Genomic DNA, 22,508 nt, shown 5'->3' on the forward strand with positions numbered 1-22,508 from the left:
TCCTATCTAGGCCTGCAAGGTAGAATTCGGATCATGGTAGTTGGGAGGAAGCATCCAGGATCTGGGGGAAAGCTGTGTTCTTCATCGGTACTACCTCGCACCCTAATTAACCCATCTCCTCTCCTAAACCCCTCTATGAGGGGATCTCCATTGGCCGACACTTGGGCCTTGGGTCTCCACTCTGCACTTCCCCCTTCATTTAATATGGTGTATACACATATACACATACATACACACACTTATATCGTTTGTTTTTTTTTGCATGATGCCTTATACCTGGTCCTTTGGCACCTCGTGATCGCACTGGCCGGTGTGCTTCTTCCATGTGGGCTTTTTTGCTTCTGAGCTAGATGGCTGCTTGTTCACCTTCAAGCCTTTAAGACCCCAGACACTATCTCTTTTGATAGCCGGGCAGCATCAGCTTTCTTCACCACATTTGCTTATGCACCCATTTGTCTTCAGCGATCCTATCATTGGAGGTGTGCAGTCAATGATATGATTTTTTGTTCTTTGATGCCTGGTAACTGATCCCTTTGGGACCACTCGATCACACAGGCTGGTGTGTTCTTCCATGTGGACTTTGTTGCTTCTGAGCTAGATGGCCGCTTGTTTATCTTCAAGCCTTTAAGACCCCAGTCACTATCTCTTGATAGCCGGGCACCATCAGCTTTCTTCACCACATTTACTTGTTCACCCACTTTGGCTCCAGCCGTTGTGTCGGGAGAGTGAGCATCATAGAGTTCCAATTTAATAAAAGAAGGTATTCATGCATTGAGGGAGTGCTTGAGTAGAGGCCCAAGGTCCTTCCGCCACCTTAATACTTGACCTATAAATATAGACACATAGATCTATTTCCCCATCCTCCTATATATATTTGAATGTACATGTCTTTGTCTAGACCTCCATGAATGCCCTTTGACTCCTAGCTCTTTTCTCCATCTCCCTTGACTTTCCTCCTGCCCTACTACCATGCTTCGTCGCCACCTGGGCTAGAGTATACCTCTTCTCTAAGCAACCTTACCCTTGATCATTTCCCACCAGGCCTGCCACTCCCCCTTCTCTACCATTTGGGGTCCCATGTTTTCCCCTTGTCCCTGGGTTTGTTAACACCACTTCCTTAGCCCCCCTACTCCCCCACCCCAAGTCCCCCCGGAACTGTCGGTTCCGTTGTTTTTCCTCCAGATAGTTCATCCAGCCTGTCCTATTCAGACAGACCTGTGGAGACACTAACATGCACGAAAACAAGACAGAGGAAAACAAAGCAACAGTATACAACCAGACAACAAAACAACAAAAACAAACCACTGACAAAGAACAGAACAAAACAGTTCACAAGAGAAAAGCTTGTAGTTAGTTCAGGGATCGTTTGCTGGCCCTTAGGAGCGTTTTCCAGTCCAGTCTGTTGGGGCACCACGCCCTGGCCCCAAAGTCCACTTTCAGCATTCCCTGGGGACCTTGCCACTCCATTCCCTTGCTGTTCCGCTGCACTCCCCCAGTGGTTTGCCTCGGTGTGGTGGGATCAGGTCAGGTGCAATTCCGACACTGTGTCTCCGGTGCTGTCCCCTGTATCGCCCTTAGCCACTGAGGGGCATCATGTCTCATAGTGGGGCCAGCCATGTTATTCTCTCTGTGGACTGGCTGCTCTCAGTCCATGGTTCTTTCCGTATTCTTTCCTAGCACCATAATTCAAATGCATAGTTGTTTAGTCTTCCTTACTCCATGTTCAACTTTCACATATATACTTGAAGTGATTGAAAACACCATAGCATGGGTCAGCTGTACATTCTCAATGTAACATCCTTGTTTTTCAACACTTTTAGGAGGCCTTGTGCAGAAGATTTCACCTAATGCAATGTGTCATTTGGCCGTGACTACTGCTTCCATGAACATTGATGGTGGATCCAAGCAAGACAAAATCCTTGATAACTTCAATCTTTTTCCCATTTATCATGATGTTACCCATTGGTTCAGTTATGAGGGTTTTTGTTTTCTTTATATTACCATATGTACTCGAGCATAAGCCAACCCCAAAATCAGCTGAGACACCTAATTTGCTACAAAGACTGCATAAAAAGTGTGCTGAAAGACTTGGCTTTTACTTGAGTATATATGGTAAATTATAATCTATATTGAGGGCTACAACTCTTGATCTTCATCAGCAAGTGCTTCAACTCCTCAGAGCAAACAAGATTATGTCGTTTTCATACTTCAGGTTGTTTTTAAGCTTCCAATCTTGATGCCATGTTCTTCATATAGTACAGCTTCTCTGATTATTTGCTCAGCATCAACGGATGTTGAGAGGACACAACCCTGTAGCATACGTTTCTCATTTTTAGACCATGTAGTAATTCCTTGTTCTGTTTGCACTACTGCCTCACGATCCAGGTACAGGTTCCACATGAGCACAATGAAGTGTTCTGGATTTCCCATTCTTCTCAAGGTCATCTACAGTCATGATCCACACAGTCTAATACATTTGTAAAGTTTATATGAAACACATTAATCATCTCTCGGCTATTCTGCTTGCAACCAAGACCCAACTGACATCAGCAATTATATCCCTTTTTTGTGCCCTCTTCTATTTCTGGATTGGATTTCTGACAGCTTCCTGACAATGTCCTACTGCGACTGTTGTTGAATGATCTTCAACAAAAGTTTACTTGCATGTGATGTTAATTATATTGTTATATGACTTATACATACCGATGGGGCCACCTTTCTTTGGAGTGGGTAGAAATATGGATCTCTTCCAGACTCATTTGGCCAGGTAGCTGTCTTCTAGTTTTAATTATATTAAAATTACAAAAGTGGACAAAGCAAAAAGGTCATTAAAAAGACAAATGAAAGAAAAGACCTAAACAATGTCGAGAGACTCTGAAACTTGCTCTTGAGGCTAGAGTTGCTAAAGTGAGTTGAAAAAGTAAAAGCTCATTTCAGTGGGTAGCTCCAGACAACCCACCCCACCAATTGCCCTTGAGTAGATTCTGATTCATAGTGAACCCTGTATAATGAAATGAAATGTGCAAAGATCTGGAGTTAGAAAATCTGAAGTGAAGAACATGTTCAGCCTTTTTTTAGCTCAAAGAACTAAAGGAAGGAACAATTTAAGATCTGAGTTATAATACTGAAGGATTTGATGTACAAAATATTGAATGATAGGAGGGAGGGAAAAAAAGAGGACCTGATGCAAAGGGCTTAAGTGGAGGGCAAATACTTTGAAATTGATTAGGGCAAAGAATGTACGGATGTGCTTTATACAATTGATGTATGTATATGTATGGATTGTGATAAGAGTTGGATGAGCCCCTAATAAAATGTAAAAAAATATTGAATGATAAAGGAAACATGAGAAGATGGAAAGAATATGCAGTCATTAAAGAATCGACTGATGTTCAATTATTGCAGTAAGTATCATCAAGAACCGGAGGTGTGGGAGGAAGAAGCTAAACTGAAGGCATTGACAAAAAAAGACTCCCAATATGCCAATTGAGATACTGCAGCAAGTAAACACGCCGTGCTGGAGGCTGCCTAGAATTCACAGAGGATGTGGAACAAGGGCTATCGTTGCTGGAATCAGATCGGGAACACCATGATTTTAATATGTGTGTGACTTTGCAAAGGCGTTTGACTGTGTGAATAACAAATTACGGATAGCAGTGAGAACAGGGATGCCAGAGCAATTTGTTGAGCTCAGGAGGAATCTACATAGATCACGAGGCAGTTGTTCTAACAGAACAGAGATCCAGCGTGGTTTAAATCAGGAAAGATGTGCGTCAGGGTAGTATCTTTCACCATTCTTCTGATTTATCGTATTGCTTTATTCAGAACTGTTCTTTAAGTCTTCCGTATAGAATAACCTGCCTTTTCTAAGTACCAGACTAGTGCAAACAAAATGACAGAGGGACTTGGCTGTGAAAACAAGTCATAGGTGACAGCAACTGGCAACATCAGGAATTGGATCATTGTTCATTTAAATCTTGACCAACCTGTAACTAGATCAAGGTCTGATTTTTGATCTCGTGTGTCCTTCAGGTCTGATGGGGTGCCACGCTCTGGCCCCAGAGTCTCCTTTGTACTCCCTCGGGGGCTCCCTGCTCGGCTCCCACAGTTGCTCTGCCGCACGCCTTTAGTGGATTGCCTCGGTGTCGGCGGGGGCCAGTCCGGGCCAGTCCCGACACCAAGTCTCCAGTGTTGTTCCCTTAGGGTCTTTCACCATTCTTATTCAATGTGTGCTAAGAAATGATCTGAGGAGCTGGGTTATCTGAAGAAGAATTCAGCATCAGGGCTGGGAGAAGGCATCAACAACCCTGTTTTCTGTCAACAAGACATAAGACTTTGTTGTTTCTGTTTGTGTATTTATTAAGTCACTTGTTCCGCAGCTCACTAATGCTCTGTTCATTTCCCACATTTCATTGTGGATAGCTATACTGCTATAGAGGGGTCCCTGGGCGTTGTAAAGATTAAGGTCCTCAGCTGCTACTTAAAGGGCTGAGATTTGAGTCTATCCAGAGGTGCCTCAGAAGAAAATCTTGGTGTTGACTTCCAAAAACATCAGCCATTGAGACTCCTGTGGATCACAGTTCTAATTTGAAACAGAAGGTAGACGGAGCTGGAGTCAAATTGGTGACAATTAGTTTCTGATTTATTTCTAAATAACAGTTTATTCAGCTGTAGTTTCTAATGTGTTAATACCATCCAACATGTTTTTTGCCTCAGAAGTACTTTGCGACTCTGGGAGTTCAATTTGAGCTTTAAAAAAATCTATGGCATATGACAAAACATATCACAACAATAATTTATGAATTATGAAGGGTCCATGGGGAGGAGGGGGAAAATGAGAAGCCGATATTAAGGACTCAAGTAGAAGGCACATGTTTTGAGAATGATGATGGCAACAAATGTACATATGTGCTTGACACAATGGATGTATGTATAGATTGTGATGAGAATTGTATGAGCCCCCAATAAAATGATTTAAAAACCCTATATTTTACATGTTTAAATGTTTATCTTCTTGAATATATAGAGTATAATCATAATAACTTTTCATCTTTTGCCTACTAAATCTACAATTTTTTTTAATTTTAACAATTTATTGGGGCTCATACAATTCTTTTCACAGTTCATACATATACATACATCAATTGTATAAAGCACATCTGTACAGTCTTTGCCCTAATCATTTTTTCTCTTTTCTTCTTTTACATTTTATTAGGGACTCATACAACTCTTACCACAATCCATACATATGCATACATCAATTGTATAAAGCACATCCATACATTCCCTGCCCCAATCATTCTCAAGGCATTCGCTCTCCACTTAAGCCCCTTGCATCAGGTCCTCTTTTTTTTTTTTCCCTCCCTCCCCTTTCCCCCCTCCCTCATGTGCCCTTGGTAATTTATACATCGTTATTTTGTCATATCTTGCCCTATCCGGAGTCTCCCTTCCCCGCTTCTCTGCTGTCCCTCTCCCAGGGAAGAGGTCACATGTGGATCCTTGTAATCAGTTCCCCCTTTCCAACTCACTCACCCTCCACTAAATCTACAATTTTTTCCTAAGTATTGATTGATTTTTCTTTTCAGAATAGTCTGTATTTCCTGTTTCCTTTCATAGTCTTTAATTTTTGTTTGGTTGTTAGATATTATGATTTATCTTATTGGGTGCTGAATATTTTTATATCCTACAGCTAAACAGAGAAAAGATTCAGGTCAAGGATTTCATATTAATTGGACCCATAATCAATGGTCATGGAAGTAGCAGCTGAAAAACCATGCATGCAGCATATGACCTTGGGCAGATTTGCTGCTGCACAAGACTTCTTTAGAGTGTTAAAGAGCAAAGATGTCACTTTGAGGACTAAGGTGTGCCTGACCCAAGCCATGATTCTTTTGTAATTGCCTCACGTGTATGTAAAAATTGGACAATGAAGAAGGAAGACCACAAAAGAGTTGATGTGTTCCAAGTACGGTGTTGGTGAAGAATATTGGAAGTACCATGAACTGCCAAAAGAACAAACACCTCTTTCAGAGAAAATACAGCCAGAATGCTCCTTAGAAGCTAGGATGGTGAGACTTTTTCCACTTACTTTGGATGTTGTCAGGAGATATCTGTCCCTGAAAAGGGACATAATGCTTGGTTAAATAGGTCAGTGAAAAAAAAGGAAGATCTTTTGTGAGCTAATATAAAAAACTTGAATAGAGGTAAAACTGAAATAATACACCCTAATTAGGATGATAGAACCATGCATGAAATGAACATTAGAAATTTAGCAAATGAAAACCAGATAGTTGTCATGTGTATCTGACTCTCTGTCATTGTGTGAATTCCAACTCAATGACCCAAAAGGGTAGGGTAGATCTGCCTCTATGGGTTTTCAAGACAGTAAATCTCATCTTTCTTCAGTGGAGTGGCTGGTGGTTTCAAAGTGAGCAGCCCAAGGCGTAAGGCAACTAGAGTTGTGAAACAACACAGCTAATTGGTTTGGTTTGAGAGAGCCCAGGCTTGTGTGCATGTAGGCTCTTTATTGGTTTTTAACAACAGTGATTATAGACTGGGATACATTGTGGGATATAGAGGCTGTTCCCTAGCTTGTCTCCCCCAAATATATGTCAGATCTGGGACACTGCTTGCAACTGATGGTAAATGATTGTCCAGTTACCTCCCTGAAGGCACCAACCATCCCGAGCAAGCAGACCCTTTGTCTGTCCCGCCATCCAGTGAGGCTCACTCCCTGTTATTAAGGACAGTGGGTTGCTTCCCCTGAAGGGCTCAGAATAGTCTCCAGCTCAAGGACAATCAAGGTTAAGCTACCATCATGAATCTAAGATCCACCCATCTTGTCACATGTGTACCCCGAATCCCTCCTTTGCTATAGCGCGTATACCTCCCATTACTGTATTACCTGTGGTACTCTCCCTTCCTGTGACTTAGGTCACTACCTGTAATCGGGGCTTGCACGCCCCCAAAGGTATATAAGCCTTGATTAGTTATAAGTCGTGCTCTCTCCTCCCGTACGTCCGTGTGGACCACCAAAAAGGACTGAGGTGCGCATGCTACCATGAAATGTGTCTGACTCCTTTATTTTACTCTCTCCCATCTCTTTTATTCTCTATTACTTTCCTATAATCTTTATATGTCAACCATACAGTTGTTCCTATGAACCCGTGATAATGTTAGAGACTGGTCTCCCCTCACAATAAATTAGTAATAGTAATAATAATAAATATATCCTTAGACTTTTCTGAAATGAAGGTGTATCTGAAATCCTCTCAAATAAAATTCAGGAAGGTTGGTGAAAATTATGGGAAAAAGGCTGCCCATGAATGGTGTAGCTGCATGGGTATGTGAATTGACAATATAGCTCAGCTTCCCTCGTCTCTTGAACTAGACATCTTTGTGCAGAACACAAACCATACAATAGTGTGTGTGACTGTGTCCACAGGGCTCCATCCTCTGGCTGGCCTGTTTGGCTAGTAGAGGGATTAAGAGGGCATCACTGAGAAATGTATTGATGTGAAAAAAAAGGATAACCTAGCTGTGGAATCCTGAGCCAATATAGGCTGCAGAGGAAGATGGATAAAATGTTCACATGCAACAGTAATTTTAGAACTTGAAAGGATCTCAGAAATGATTTTTTTCTTCCTGGCTTTTTCTTTCTTTCCAGATGAAGAATTTTTAACAGAAAGGAAGATGGTTGCTCTAAGTCTCCCCACTGGTAAGTAGGTAGCAGAACCTTGGCATTATCCCAATAGCTGATTTCAGGCAGTGTGTTTCCCATGATACAGCTTTAGGCCTTCTGCAATTTCCTTTCCAGGGTCTACCACTTTTATAAGTTAAAACATGGAGGAAAAAAAAAAAAACATGGAGAGGCTTTTTTGCCCCTAAAGTGCTGATTAGGTTACAATTAATATCTAAAATATAGACAAAATGACATTCAATGAGACAGCACATCCAAGCCTTGTTATTTATTTTTTATTTTTGTAGTTAGTTCAAGGATCATTTGTTGGTCTTTAGGAGTGGTTTCCAGTCTAATCTGTTGGGCACCACGCCCTGGCCCCAAAGTCCACCTTCCGCATTCCCTGGGGACCTTTCCTGCTCCATTCCCTTGCTGCTCTGCTGCACTCCCCCAGTGCTTTGCCTCAGTGTGGCAGATTAGATCAGGCACAATTCCCACACTGTGTCTCCAGTGCTGTCCCCTGCAGGGCCATGGGTCAGTGAGGGGCATCATGTCTTAGTGGGGCTGGCCATGTGGTCCTCTCTGGACTGGCTGCTCTAATTGGGGTCATTGTCCTCTAGGCCTGGTGGGCCAGGCTGTGTTCCACTCTCTCCTCCTCCCTCTTCATCTGCTCCTGTGTGCTCCAATCAGATATGTCCCTCTCCGGGAGCTGCAGACTCAATGCCGTCCTTTGAAATAAATTCTTAGGGGGCGGGGGGAAGGGTCGAGCATCGTTATTTATAGTATTTGAAAATACTATAGTTTTCACTCCCTCAGAAACTATGGTTTCTGGCAATAATAACTCCATGGATCTTGATGAACTGTGATAGAGTTAATGTCGTGTGTGTTCAAAGTTGTCCTCAAAGATCAGTATAACTTCATTATCTGTATATGACTTTGAAAACAAGACTTTAGCTATTGAAACAAACACTGAAAATATCCAAAATCACGCTAATGTGATTTTCCATTCTTTCAAGTAATATGGCAAGAGTTTAATGAGCAATTTAATTGCTTGATGTATCAAATACATTTTGCTTCTTGCTCCAAGCATTGGGGTGACTTTGGTTTAGATGAAATATTTAAGTTTTGTTCAGTGTAATTTACCTTCAAGGAATAAAACATGCTTTAGAAATCATCTCCAGGTCCCTCCCACCCCTTTACTAAGGACTGTTCATAAAGTTCAAAGCTTCATTTCAGTTTAGAGATCAGTTATTCTGAAAGTCTCCTTAATCAAATGGCAGCCAACATGGGAAGCCTATCACGTCTCTATCATACCCATTTTGTACTTCTTCACCGAATCCTGGTGTATTGTTGGTGACAATGTGGCCAATTAAAAGAGACAAAGGCCCTACTGCTTACTGAAAGCTATTCCTTTTCAGTAACAACGGAGAAGCTCAAACTGACATGTGCTTTTTGATCCTCACCATTCTCTGTCCGCCTTTGTGCTTGAAGCTCATCTGACTTTTCCTTGCTTTTTTGGGGGGTGGGGGAGGGGTTCATGATTTATTTCTGACACCCAGTACCCTCCTGAACCAGCACAGGTGATGCCACATCTTTCCCGTTAAGGACTCCCTCTGTCCAGGATTCACGCCATCAGAAGTTCTTGGAAATGACGCCGTCTGCCTTGGCCAGCCAGAGGATGGAGTCGCGGACTCCCCCATTCTGCGATGGCCCCGCAGATAGCGTAGGTCTTAAACTGGCCGTTGAACATGCGGGTAACCTTGTCAACCTCGGCCATGTTCATCTGGATGGACGCATGGTCCTTGGCGCCGATGATGCGGTTGCTGGCAGAGCATTTCCACGGCACATACAGGTCCAAGAACTCGCCAGCATCATTCTGCATGTTGGGGCCGGGCCTGAGGACACCACGCCGCGTAGCTTTATCCTGAACTTACATATAGGCATTTGGTGGCCTCTTCCACATTAGTCCCTGGTCTTGTTTTAGCTGCTCTTATTGAGCATCCTGTCTTCCCACAGGTGTAGTTGATTCAATTTGTGTGCGTTCTGTCTGGGGAAGGCCATGTGGATAGTTTGTGTTGTTGAATAAAACGTATCTGCGATGAAGAAGTCATTAGTCTTGCAAAATTCTGTCATGCCATCTCCAGCCTCATTTCTATCACTGCTTGGACTAAGCTGAAGCAGGTCAGGGCCCGGCACGTGCTTCCCTGCGTATCCCAGGAGGTCAGCAGCAGAGGCGCCAGATAAGATAACCCGTTAAGCCAGATGTTCTAGTTTGAAGAAAGCAAGGAGTCCACAAGCAATTCTTGGAGTTCCCAGACCCCATGTGCTAATTGCCATACATTCCTCACCACCCCTTTAAAAACTGAGCATGACTTCCCTGACCTGTTGGCCTAGGTCAAGTAAGCGTCTGATAAAGCTATTTCTGTCTCTGCTCGCCCTTGAGCTGTCAGTTATGTTTGTCTGTCTCCCTGTCCCTCAGTTTCACCTTTACAATCACCAAGCCCCTATTTTCCAATTACTGTTATTTCCTCTTTCTGATTTTGGCATTCCAATCACAAATAGTTATTAATGCATCTTGATTGCATATTTGATCAGTTTCTGAAGATGTTGGTATAATTTACTGGATTTCCTTGAATGCAGAGAGATATATTCCTATTATGGACAGCCCTATACTTCCAGATAGATCTTGAAGCGTCCTTTTTGATAAGGGATCTAATACCATTCCTCTTGATTATGTCATCCTCACCTTAGTGAACCATGATTTTCTGATTAAAAATGCCCAGGACCAGGCCATCTTACCCCAGTAACACTGAGAATATACATTTTTATGGGTTCTGTTCTTTTAAAACAACTTATTATAGCATATTTTTACAATTTCCTAGATTCATACTCCATACATTCTAATTCCCAATTATTAATTACTATTTGCAGCTGTTTCTTTTCCTTTTGAATCATGCCTGTCAATAAATGACGGTCCTGACAGCTTTACTCCCACAGCCTCTACTCCATGCATGTCATCATGGTCAGCTCTACTTCGAGAAGGCAGCTCTTCCTCAGTCATATTTTGGGCACCTTCACACCTGAGGGGCTCATCTTCTGGCACTACCAACAATCATGTTCTGCTTCTATTCGTGAGATTTACAGTATTTGACAATGTTTCAGTGCTATCCATAAGGTTTTCAGCAGCTACTTCCTCTGAGTAGACAGCCTATTCCTTCTCCGTAGTCTGTTCTACGAAGCTCTGCTGAACCCTGTTCCCTCTGGGTGACCCTGCTGGCATTTGAAACAGCAGTGACAGAGCTTCCAGAAGCACAGCAACACATAAGCCACCACAGTGTGACAAAGTGACAGACAAGTGGTGGTGAAACAGATATACACATTTGAAAGTTATGTTTCGACTACTTGATTTTGAATATGTAATGCATTCATATGGTTCCAAATTTAAAAAGCTACAAGTGCATATATTTTACTCCTCAGCCATAATATAGTTTTTTATGTATCCTTTCAGCATTTACTAGTATGCAAATGAATATTCATCTTCCGCTTTTATGATTAATTGCACACCATACCCACAATGATGGACTTTTCTTTTTAATTTAATATATAAAAGTGCCCCTGTTAGAGCTCTCTGGAGCTAGAGTTATACCTCGGTCCTTGGCTCCGCATGAGAAAGAATTCACACCGTAGCCTGGTTCCTGATCCAAGTGAGTTTTATGAGAGTTAGAAGTTTCAGGCTTCCACGGCACCCATAGGACTCTTCCAACCATGTAGCCTGGCAGAAGCTGCTCAGCGTCAAGCAATCTTTCTCTCTCGACTGAGCTCCTGCCTTTTCAAGGATTCCACGGGGAGGCGTGGTGGACAACCCCTGATCGACCCCATTGGCTGAATTGATTTCACCTGGCCTAGGTGGGCCAATCCAGGTTTAGCGTCTACCCATGCCCACCAGCGGGAAACCTGAGCCTCTGAGCATGTGCAGTGCGCCTCTCCTTGTTCCCGTGCTTGGCTCTCTGGGCATGCTTTAATAGACATCTTTGAGCCCTGCCCTAGTCTGCCTAACATCCCCAAGTCCCTTATGCGATGCACCCACAGAGAAGTAATGTTTCTTGTCCACAGAGTTTTCCCATGGTGTTTTGGGGTGAGGCAGGCTATTTCCTACATCAGGACATCAGGCCAACGGACTGGGATTCTAAAATCAGCTTGGGCTGAGTTGCTCAGAAGACTCCAAGTAGATGGTCAGACTTGGCTGGGGTCTTGAAGGAACTGGGGAGAGAGATTTCTCATCTTGCCTTCTTCCACATCCCTAGGTGCCAGAGACCAACTGGAAGCTGAGATCTTTTATTTGTAGGAGATTTTGATCGAGGAACTCTAGGTCAGGCACTTCAAATACTTTAGGACTCCCAATCCCTCATTTCTGGATTTGGGGTGGGGGTGGGGCGGGCGCGCAGGTGAGACCAGGTACTTCAGGGTGTAAATGAAGGCACCGGGGCCTGCTTCTGCTCGGTCTGGTCTGGAGTTTGAAGTTCAGTAACCGGAGGGTCTCCTAAAGATGGATTTTGCAAGCCTGCCACGACTGCCTAGTCCGCTTCCGCCCAAGGCCTCTTCGGAAGAGAGGAGCTGAACCCAAAGGAGCCTGGTTTCTTCGCTTCTTTCACGCTGGGAAACTGAAACACAGGTGCTTCAGTGTGCGTGCGTGCGTGCGTGCGCGCGTGCGCATGCGCACAGAAGGCTTTCTCTGAGGTAGGCTCTCCCGCGCCGGGACTGAGCTGAGTGGTCCAGATTGGCCTTTGCAGGTGGCGGCGGCGGCACCCAGTCCCCCACCCCGGCCCCCCCTTTTCTTTCCGGATTCATCTCCTGAGCTTGGGGCCTCCAACAATAGCATGCTTTTCAACTGACCGCGTGTGCTCTCTGGCTCCGCAGAGCCGGCTCTGCCACCGGGGTGTGCTAAGCAGACGCAGCCGGTGCTTTCCGGGGCCAGGTCTGCGCGCCGGCGGCCCGGGGGAGAGCGGGCGGGAGGAGACCCAGGGAGGGCGCGGAAGACGGCCGCCCGGAGGCTGCGGAAGGGCCGAAAGCACAGTGTGCACCCCGGGGACGTCTGGAAGCTTTGGTGGGGTTCCTCGGCCCTTGGCTTTGCGGGAGAAAGAGTTCACATCCGAAGCCTCGTTTGTGAGCCAAGTGAGCGTGTAGAAAGGATGGGCGTTTCCGGGTGTCACAGGCACCCGCAGGGCACACCCTCAGGGCACTTCTCCCCGCGTGCGGAAACGAGGCCAGAGAAACCGGCAGGCTGAGCAGCACCTGTTGAGAAGAGGGCAGAGGCTCAGTTTCTGGCTTCTCAGGGCCCTCCTCTGGGAGGCGTGGTCCGTTGATCCCGTTGGCTGATTTAAAGCCCACCTGGCCTAGAGGGGGGAACACCCAGGTGAACCGCTCACTTAGGCGGCCGCCCCGCTCGGCTTGTAGCCTGGATGTGACATGCCCTCCAGTGGCATGCTCTGCCGAAACCTCCTGTAGGGCACCTTGGCATAGAGAGGAACAACTCCCCATCCCCGGCTGCCCATCACTTTCTTCCCCCATCTCCAGATAGGACTGAATTCTGAGCAAACGCCTTCCGAAAAAGACACCTCTTAGATAACAGCTCCTTTACTTCACGGACAATGGCTGTGTTGCCAGGTGCCGGTGCACACGTGACCTCATAGGGTGACGTGGGACCCCAAACTGGCCCTTAGTGGCCTCCATATCAAAATTATAGTCAGCCGGGAGACGAGCCTACTTCGTAAGACCTTGCTGACAGATGTCAGCAGGAGCTGGGGGCTGTGTGTTAGTGGGTCTTGGGGGGTTTGCAGTGAAGTTGGGGATATGAAAAGGATGGCACTATAAGGAGGGTTTATTGATAGGCCCCTGACTCCCCACATCCTCGTTGGGAGCATTTCCAGTGGGTGACAGGACTGGCTGATAGGAGGAGGCAGTGATGTCTACAGCTACTGGAGCAGCAGGGCAGAGCTGCTGAGGCAGAGACTGAGGGAAGGGCTCAAGGAGCCCAGGTTGCTGGGAAGGTTAGGGTGCATTTGTTTGGTGAGATCGCAGACCCTGCCATTGACTGTACTCTTTGAGAGACACAGAGGCAGCCCCGGGTGCAGTGGCTAGGAGAGGACTAGCGTCTCGAGGAGCTCAGGCACAGCTGGAGTTGATAGGACATCTGCCACTGACCTGGGGTTGACCTAACTGGCACAGACCATAGACTTTGACTCATGTCCTGTAGAATGCCTCTCAGTGAAGAGAAGCAACCTCCAGAGGCAGCTCAGAGCAGAAAACTGTAACCTCCCCACCCAGAGTCCTGCTCTCTTCCTGAACATTTCTCCCACATGTGAGAGGTTCTCCTTTGTGGGGGTAACCGGCCCCCCCCCACAACTAATCATGGGCCCGATAGGTGCAATCGTACAATTATGATACATAAAATTGTAGTAAAGTCATAGAGAATAGGATAGTAAAATAAAGTCAGACATTTCATGGTAGCATGCTCACCTCCTGGGCAGCCATGATCTCACCAGCCAGGTCTGCGTACATCGCGGGTCAACGAGAGGGCAGGAGCGTCTCTATTTCTGGCCAAGGCCCATATATACTTAGGGGTGTGATTACAGGTAACCACACACATCACAGGAAGGGGATGTACAATAGACATAAACGTAATGGGAAGGGGATGAGCAAGGGGTGTACACATAATAGGAAAGAGAGGGACTAGGAGGTATACATGTGACAAGATGGGCGGACCCTCGATTCAATATGGCAGCCTAACCTTGGTCACCCTTGGGTGGGTTTGACCTCCCTGGTCTCTCCTTCAGGGGAAACAATCACTATCCTTATCAGAAGGGTGCGGGCCCTACTTAGGGTGGGACAGACTATACAGTCTGATTGCTGTAGATGGCTGATAATCCCCAGGGAGAATAACCTCTGACCTTTCGTTGACCTCCAAGTGTATAGTTGTTTGCCATGTGTAGCAAACAGTTAGGTTTGGCATATATTTGGGGGAGACAACTTGGGCGAAATCTTCCTGTATCCCACACTCTAGCTCACTTCTAACCTACCTCAGTTCTTCCTCAGACCCATCCAGGAATCTCCCGCCCTCAGATTCTTTCCCATGGCTGCTCATGCCTGTGCTCTGCATTAAGTCTCTCAGTGACTTTCAGTAACCCTCCGCAAAAAGCCCTGTCCCAGGATGTGGCCCGAAAGGTTTCTGCAGTCAGCCCCTGCTTGCCTTTCCTACGTTCTCCCTTTGTCTGTCAGTGCACGTCCTGCCCTCTAGACTCCAGACCCAGCAGTCAGCTCCTAGCATCTACACATCTCTGATCTTTCCCCTTTCTATAGTTGCCTTAGTAGTTCGGTCAACCCTTCTCCTCTTTTAAGTCTCAGCTTGCGCTGCAGCTTCTCAATGAATGATCCCCAAGGCTCCCAGGGAGACTAACCATTTCTCCATGATACCCTGTTCCTCCTACCTACCATCACACTTGCTCTATCTTCTGACATTAGCTCCAGGTACAGTGTGCCACAATTCCTTTTCCTTACATGCATGTGTACATGTCTTTATTACAAATGTAGATTTATTTCATACCAAATTATACTATAATGTTCCAATTAGAAAGTGAATGTTCTCTCCCTTATTTACAAGTCATTGTTGAAAGGGTGTGTGCATCCTGCTAGCTCTTAGTCAATGTACATGTTAGGTTCATAAGTAATTATGATCCCGAGTGCCCTCTCACTGGATGTGGAAATTGCATCCGGCACCTCTTCTCTTTGCCAATGTCAAGCTCAGGACTGATGGGGCCACAGGCTGGCTGAGAAAATACTGAACTTTGATCTCTTTTCCAGGATCCCAGGTCTCTGCTGCTGCCCCTACAGGGTTTTCTCTGAAACGATCTGAGAGCAACTCTTTCCCAGTGCTCTACCCTCCATCTCAAGGACCTGCCCTCTGCCCTCTCCCACCATAGGAATCCAAGGCTCAGACATAACCCCTTGAGGTTGGAGGCACCTCCGTCCCTCGACCTCTGCACTGCAGTCCGTCCTGCCCTCTGCTGCTGAATTGACCACTCACTGACTTCTCACTCATGCATTGCCATTACCTCGAGTCATAGAAACTCTGTGGAGCATAGGAAAGAGGAGAATTGTCCCCTTTGGGTTTCTGAGGTTGTAAGTCTTTATGGGAGCAGACAGTCTTATTTTAATCCCATATAACAGCTGGTGGGTTTGAACAGCTCACCTTGTGGTTAGCAGCCCGATCAATGCTTAACCCACTATGCCACCAGTACTCCTATCTGTCACTAGTTGACTCTTTTCTTCTTTATGTGACACTGTGCCCTGTAACAGTAACAGGTAGGTCACTCCCCGCCCAGTCAGGAATGGGTGCCCTGTAACAATAACAGGCAGTTCACCCCTCTGCCCGGTCAGGAATGGGTGCCCTGTAACAGTAACAGGCAGGTCACCCCCTGGTCAGAAATGGAAAAATTTAAAATTGCAGCCTGAAACAGGTGTAGCCCAGCCCAGGATGTTTACGCTCCAAGAAGCAGCCTAGCCTACCTATAGTATCATTTGGCAGACCACTGGGGACAAACTGACCTTAAATGTAGAACTTACTTTGTTAGACTTAAAAACTGTTTTGTTTCACTTTTCTGAGAATGCTTTGCCAGTTTCACACAAGAACTTGCCTTCCCCCTCCCCTTGCTTGGCAAGACGCCCCACAAGGATGTATAATAACTTTCCTTTGAAGCTGTTCGGGGCTCTCGCCTTACAGACTGAGCCTGCCTCAGTTGCTGGTGAGGGCCCAGATTCGAATCTGTCTGAATAAAGCTTTACTGTTTCCATCTCTGTTTCAGTGAGTGGTCTGGGTGAGGGTCTCGCTCGCTAACACTTTATTTATCTTTTAATTAAAAAAAATCATTTTATTGGGGCTTATACAACTCTTATCACAATCCAAAAATCAATTGTGTAAAGCACACTTATACATTCATTGCCCTCCTCATTCTCGAAACTCGTTTTCTGCTTCTTTTAAAAAAAATAAATCATTTTATTGGGGGCTCTTACAGCTCTTATAACAGTCCATACATCAATTGTATCAAGAACATTTGTACATATGTTGCCATCATCATTTCCAAAACTTTCAAACTTTCTGCTTGAGCCCTTGGTATCAGCTCCTCTTTTCCCCCTCCCTCCCCACCTTCCTTCCCTTGGGGACCCTTGATAATTTGTACATTATTTTTATTTTCATCTTTTACACTGTCCGCCATCTCCCTCCACCCACGTTTCTGGATGGCTCCTTCTAAATCATGCTTCTGACTTGCCTCTCACCTTAAAAATGTCCACTCTCTCCCATTTTCTAAACAATGTATGTAATCTGATTTTCATGGTCCTCCATGATCCCGTTGTGTAGTAGATATGTAAGTATTGTTTTTATCTCCCTAGGAAATGTTCCTTTCTTTTTCTTTTTCTTTTTTTTCAGGGGAGAGTGCGAACGCAGTCCCCCACTACCACAAATTATGCAGTCGAGTTTCCCACATTTGGGGAAATCGCAGGGGTCAGCACATCCGGAGTGCAATGGATAAGCCTCGCCCTGGGAAAACCACCTTCGTGATCATGGTATCTCCCCTGCCAGGTAAGTATAAATGTTCCTTTCTTCTGGGCACAGCTCCTCTTCTTTGGCAGTAGAGGGGACTTGTAACTCGGGCCTGACCAACTATGGCATCCCATCCACCAGGACACAATGAATGGCCCTGTGGTAGGTGAGTGTCTTTGACAAGGCCAAGCAGAGCAACATACGGCCGAGGGAAAGAGAGAGGCTCGTGTGCCAGAGTGCCAGCTGCAGGGTGCGCATCTGGATTTGCTGATGGCTTTCTTCCCTGACTGTGCGGAGGGCAGTGTTGGTAGGAGAGGCCAGCCCACATACCACAGTAATCACAGCTGAAGGAAGTGTACCGTTTATTGGGGCGCGAACAGAACCAAAGATCCAATTGGCAAAGTTTTAGAAGCAGACTTTATTGAGACGCTTGCGGGCGGGTTCAGTAACTCAGGGTATTGAGCTATTGAAGCTGCGCATTGGGGAGTTCTGGCTGCGTTTTTATACCCACTGCTGGTAGGCACAGCTGGGCAGGATCAAAGCTGGGGAGGATCTGCGCACACAGGTGCTTCAGAAGGGAGAAGGTCGTTAATCTTATCTATATGTCAAGGACGGGTGAAGGGACCATATCTTCAAAGAACCTCTTGGCTTTGGGAATGTTTGGTTCTCAGAACTTGCGGTGTTCAGCGAGGGGAGGGGAGGCCAGCGAAGGGTGAGTTCTGAGAGCTAAGGTGGAGGCGCCGAACTCAAAATGGAGACCCTTGTGCCAAGACCAGGCAGGAAGGATACTGAGAAATGAGCACCCTTTTAGCACTTAGGGGCTCTCATGGCATAGTGGGTTCTGCGTTAGGCTGCTCACTGCAATGTCAGCAGTTCGAAACCACCAGCGACTCCCCAGGAACAAGAGGAGTCTTTCTACTCCTGCAAAGAGTTTTGTTAGGCAGCTAGCACAGGGACTGGGGCATCCCTTGCACATGCTCAGAGGTTTGAGCTTCCGGCCAGGAAGAAGGGGAGGTACACCTAGGTGGGCATTACACCTGGCCTGGCCTATCTGAGCCAGGTGAATTCGATTCAGCCAATGGGGTCCACCAGGATCGTTGGCCACGCCTCCTAGCAGAGCACCTAAAAAACCAGAATCCAGAGCCTTGTGGCTCTTCTGCTTCTCCAGCTGCTTCTCAGAGGCTGTGCAGCATCTCCTCGGGCCTCGGGACTCCAGCAGTCGTGAAAACCCACAGGGAGTTCTGCTCTGTGTTATATGGTCACGATGAGCTGGAATCGATTAGATGGTCGAGTTTTTAGTGCTTGCATCTAATCCTGCCCAGCTGTTCCAGTGTAAGAATCCGTGAATCCTTGTTGACCAGCCCAATGTGGGTTCCCTCAATCTTTCTACATCTTCATTCCTATCTCCTTTGAGCAGATGGGCTGTGCTCCTGCCAAACTCTTCCTCAAAGGCAACTCTCTTTCCTGCCCTCGTCTTCTCAGCTTAAAATGCTGCCTACATTGTATTCCCAATTCCCCACACCCTTGAGTTCACATTGAAGATTCCTCAGATGAGGATCCATTTCCTAGGGCTGCAGTAACAAAACACCACCAAATGGGTGTCTCAGGAGATCTGGAAGCTATTGTCTCAGCCCAAGGCTGGGAGTCCAAAATCAGCCCTGTGGATTCCTCCTGAGGCTCTGAGAGAAAACATGTTCTGTGCCTTTCTTCTAGCTTCAGATAACTCCAGGTGTTCTTCAGCTGCTGGCTGGGGGTCATATGGGTTGGTTCCTAGGCCTCCCTGCCTATGTATTTCTTCTCCTGGTTCCTAAGGACACCGTTCAGATTGGATGAGGACAAGGAGTGGGTCGTAGTGGGTTACTTGTTGGACTGCTAACTGCAAGGCCAGCAGTTTGAACCCACCAGCTGCACGGAGGGAGAAAGATGAGGCTGTGAAAGCCTTAAGGGCGTTCTACTCTGTCCTTCAGGGAGGCTATGAGTTAGATAGAATTGCCTTGAACTCAGTGAATTTGCCTCCTAGCCTCAATTGATAATGCCTAAAGACCCTATTTCCAAACCTTTCATTCCCAGGTGGGGGGGATAGGATTTCAACATATCTTTTCAAGGGGCACTGTTAAATCAATACCAGCTATCTAGAGACTGTCTTTCTCTGCGACTCAAGCTAAAGCCTTCCAAGGTAACACGCACTTCACGGTGCACAGCATGCTGTGGCCTCTCAGAATGCCTGTGCTGTGCTCTGACGGGGCTGCCAATACTGCCCTAGCAAAGACTGAAATCACACCATTTATCATAGAAATGGATTTTCCTCCAAAGTGTATTACTAAGATATATCTATCTGACTTTGAACTTGGAAGGCACTGCGGCACAAAAATCACAAGTACTCAGCAGGAAGGTCAGCGGAAGGTACTGATGCCCAGAAATGTAAATCGCGTCAGTCTCAGAGAGGTTGGAGAATGGCTTTGCAGCCGGAACAAGATCCCCTTCAATGACCTCAGCTTGTTTTTTGAAAAAATTTTCCCTTTGTTTTTAGGATCCAAAGAAAGGCTTAAGAACCGTAGCCAAAACCGAAAGCCAACATTTCATTGGCCTGTCCTTCCTTTCGGTTCGTGGATTGAACTCAATTTTGAAATAAATCAAGCTGGCCCAGTCTTGTCCGTTGTAGAATTAGAACTTGAAGGTAGAAGCATGTTGGTAAGGTCATTCTAGCAGGGGTTCTAGCAACCTGAAGATGCTCCAGGGTGGATGCGAGTGAGCAGGACCCAGTCTAATTACTGTAGATATGAAAAGTATAAAAGTCACTCTTGCACACTGACCTTGGTTTCTGCTTTGGTCTCAGGTTGTTTTAAGAACTAGACATAACATTTAGAAAATATGTAACAGAGTGCTTGGTACACAGAAATACCGAATAGGTGGTTGTTGCTATTAAGATCACCCATTACATTCATTAGACGGACCCTTCCCAAAGAACAACCAAAAAAACTCTCACGGCCGCTGAGTCAATTCCAACTCAAGATTCATCCGATAGGTCAGAGCACGGCCCTTTTTCTGAGGATGGGCATCTTTATGGGAACAGAAAGCCTCCTTTTTTTCCCTGTGGAGTGGCTGGTGATGTTAAACTGCTGACCTTGGTTTTTAGAGCTCAATGTGTGACCCACTGCACTAGCAGGGCTCCTCCAGGAGAAAGATGAGGCTTTCTACTTACTCCTGCAAAGGGCTAGCCACGAAAACCCACAGGGGCGGTTCTTCCCTGTCCTACGGGGTCGCCAGGAGTTAGAATTGCCTCGATGGCACTGAGTTTGGTTTTGGATTACCAGGACCCTCAGGTGGACCCTTATAGATTTATAAACCAAATGAATAGGGTAGGGTGGGGGAGGGCTTATGGGGGTTTTAGAACTGGAATTAAAGGAAAGCAGAGCCAGAGCTGGGTTTAATTTAACAGGTTTTATTAGAGTTAACGACCTGCCTGGCGTTTAGATTGGAATGAGAGTAAAGGCAGGGTGAGGGAAGGTTGGAAGACAGAGTAAAGAAAAAATAGCCAAAGGTAAGAAAGGGAGAGCTAGAGAGAGGAAGGGCCAGAAGGACAGAAGTGTGGCCACTGGACAAGGTGGTGAAAGTCCGAGAGAGAGAAAACAAAGGAATCCCACGTTAATAAACCTTTGGAGCAGAAATAAATCCTTATGTCTAAAAGGAGCCTGCACCACCCCGCCCCCCAATGTTGTGGCACCAGAGGACTGACCAGGGAAGAGAGGGGGGGCAGGTTTCTGTGAGATTATTGAGAAGGTGAGGTGTCACCTTACCCTTGGTGGGGATGGAGAAGGGGTTAGAGACACTCTATGGCTGAGAACCGTAGCATTACTTCTGGACCCTTTATGGGGAAGAGCTAAAAAAGGTTTCATGTATTTTAAAGAGTGCATAAAGGTGAGTTTCAGTAGGAGAATGTGGTCCCAGGCCTTTTGGTCATGAGACTTGCTCTGCTCTGGAGAACATTGGCCTAGGGAGACAGCTAAAGCATGGCTTTCTCTTTAATTAATTTCCTACTCTAAGTTCTCCACCACATAGGCTCCTTTTACGCTCCTCTTCAAGGAGTGAAGGGCCCTGGTATAGTTGTGTTTTTGTGTTGGATTGTGAATTGCAAGGTCAGCAGTTCGAAAACAAAGCCACAGGACTTTCTACTCCCATAGTCACAGTCTCAGAAACTCACAGGGGCAGTTCGACCCTGCCTTGTCCTCAGAGTGACTCAGGATCACGTTGAGTCTGCTAAACTTGGTGATCTGTCCTTCTAAATATTCCCCATAGCACAATGCTGTCAAACTGAGCAACTCTATTGGACAAAGGATCAGTGCCCATCAGGTTTCCACGGCTGCAAATCCTTTCAGAGGGCTCATCTTTCTCCTGCTAAACGGCTGACCTTTTGAATAAGATCCAAGCACTTCAACCTCTGACTTTGCCAACAAGGGTCCTTTCTAGGATCCATTGAGTTGGTTCCAACTCTTAAGGACCCTACGGAGAACAGAGGGAAACACTGTGTGACCCTCACAATTGCTCTATGTTTAAATCCATTGTTGCAGTATCAGCCCATCTTGTTGAAGGTCTTCCCCTCTTTTGGCTGCTCCTCTACTTTAGGAAGCATGATGTCCTCCAGGGACTGGTCTCTCCTGACAACAAGTCCAACTATGTGAGACAAAGTCTTGCAATCCTTACTGCTGAGGAACATTCTGGCTTACCTTCTTCCAAGACAGATATGTTGGTTCTTTTGGCTGTAAATCTTTACTGGAGTAGATAGCTGATGGTTTCAAACTGACGACCTTGCAGATATCAGCCCAACTTGTAAACCACCATGCTGCCGAGGTTCCAATTCTGACTCATAAATACCTTATTTAGGGTCTACTTGGACTAGGCATGAGACTGATAACTACAAGGTTCAAATTTCAAACCCACCAGCCTCTCTGGGGGAGAAAGGTGAGACTGTGTGCTCCTGTAAAGAGTTATCATTTTTAACTGGAAACACGGAATCCAGGACAGATGATCCCTTCAGGACCAATGGTGAGAGTGGCGATACCGGGAGGGTGGAGGGAAGGTGGGGTAGAAAGGGAGAACTGATCACAAGGATCTACATATAACCTCCTCTGTGGGAGATGGACAACAGAAAAGTGGGGGAAGGGAGACGTCGGACAGTATAAGATATGACAAAATTATAATAAATTATCAAGGCTTCAAGAGGAAGGCGGGAGTGCG

General features: G+C 46.0%; 1 non-coding gene and 1 pseudogene across 1 annotated transcript; both read right to left on the minus strand.

Moving 5' to 3' along the window:
- Positions 1-9,310: 9,310 nt before the first annotated feature.
- Positions 9,311-9,560, minus strand: LOC142440822 (small ribosomal subunit protein eS21 pseudogene; annotated as a pseudogene).
- Positions 9,561-17,156: 7,596 nt separating this feature from the next.
- On the minus strand, positions 17,157-17,320 carry LOC142441959 (U1 spliceosomal RNA). Its single transcript, XR_012783235.1, has one exon. It is a non-coding gene; the product is annotated as a U1 spliceosomal RNA (small nuclear RNA).
- Positions 17,321-22,508: the final 5,188 nt, after the last annotated feature.

The sequence above is a fragment of the Tenrec ecaudatus genome, chromosome 2 (assembly GCF_050624435.1).
Source record: "Tenrec ecaudatus isolate mTenEca1 chromosome 2, mTenEca1.hap1, whole genome shotgun sequence".
Lineage (NCBI taxonomy): Eukaryota > Metazoa > Chordata > Mammalia > Afrosoricida > Tenrecidae > Tenrec > Tenrec ecaudatus.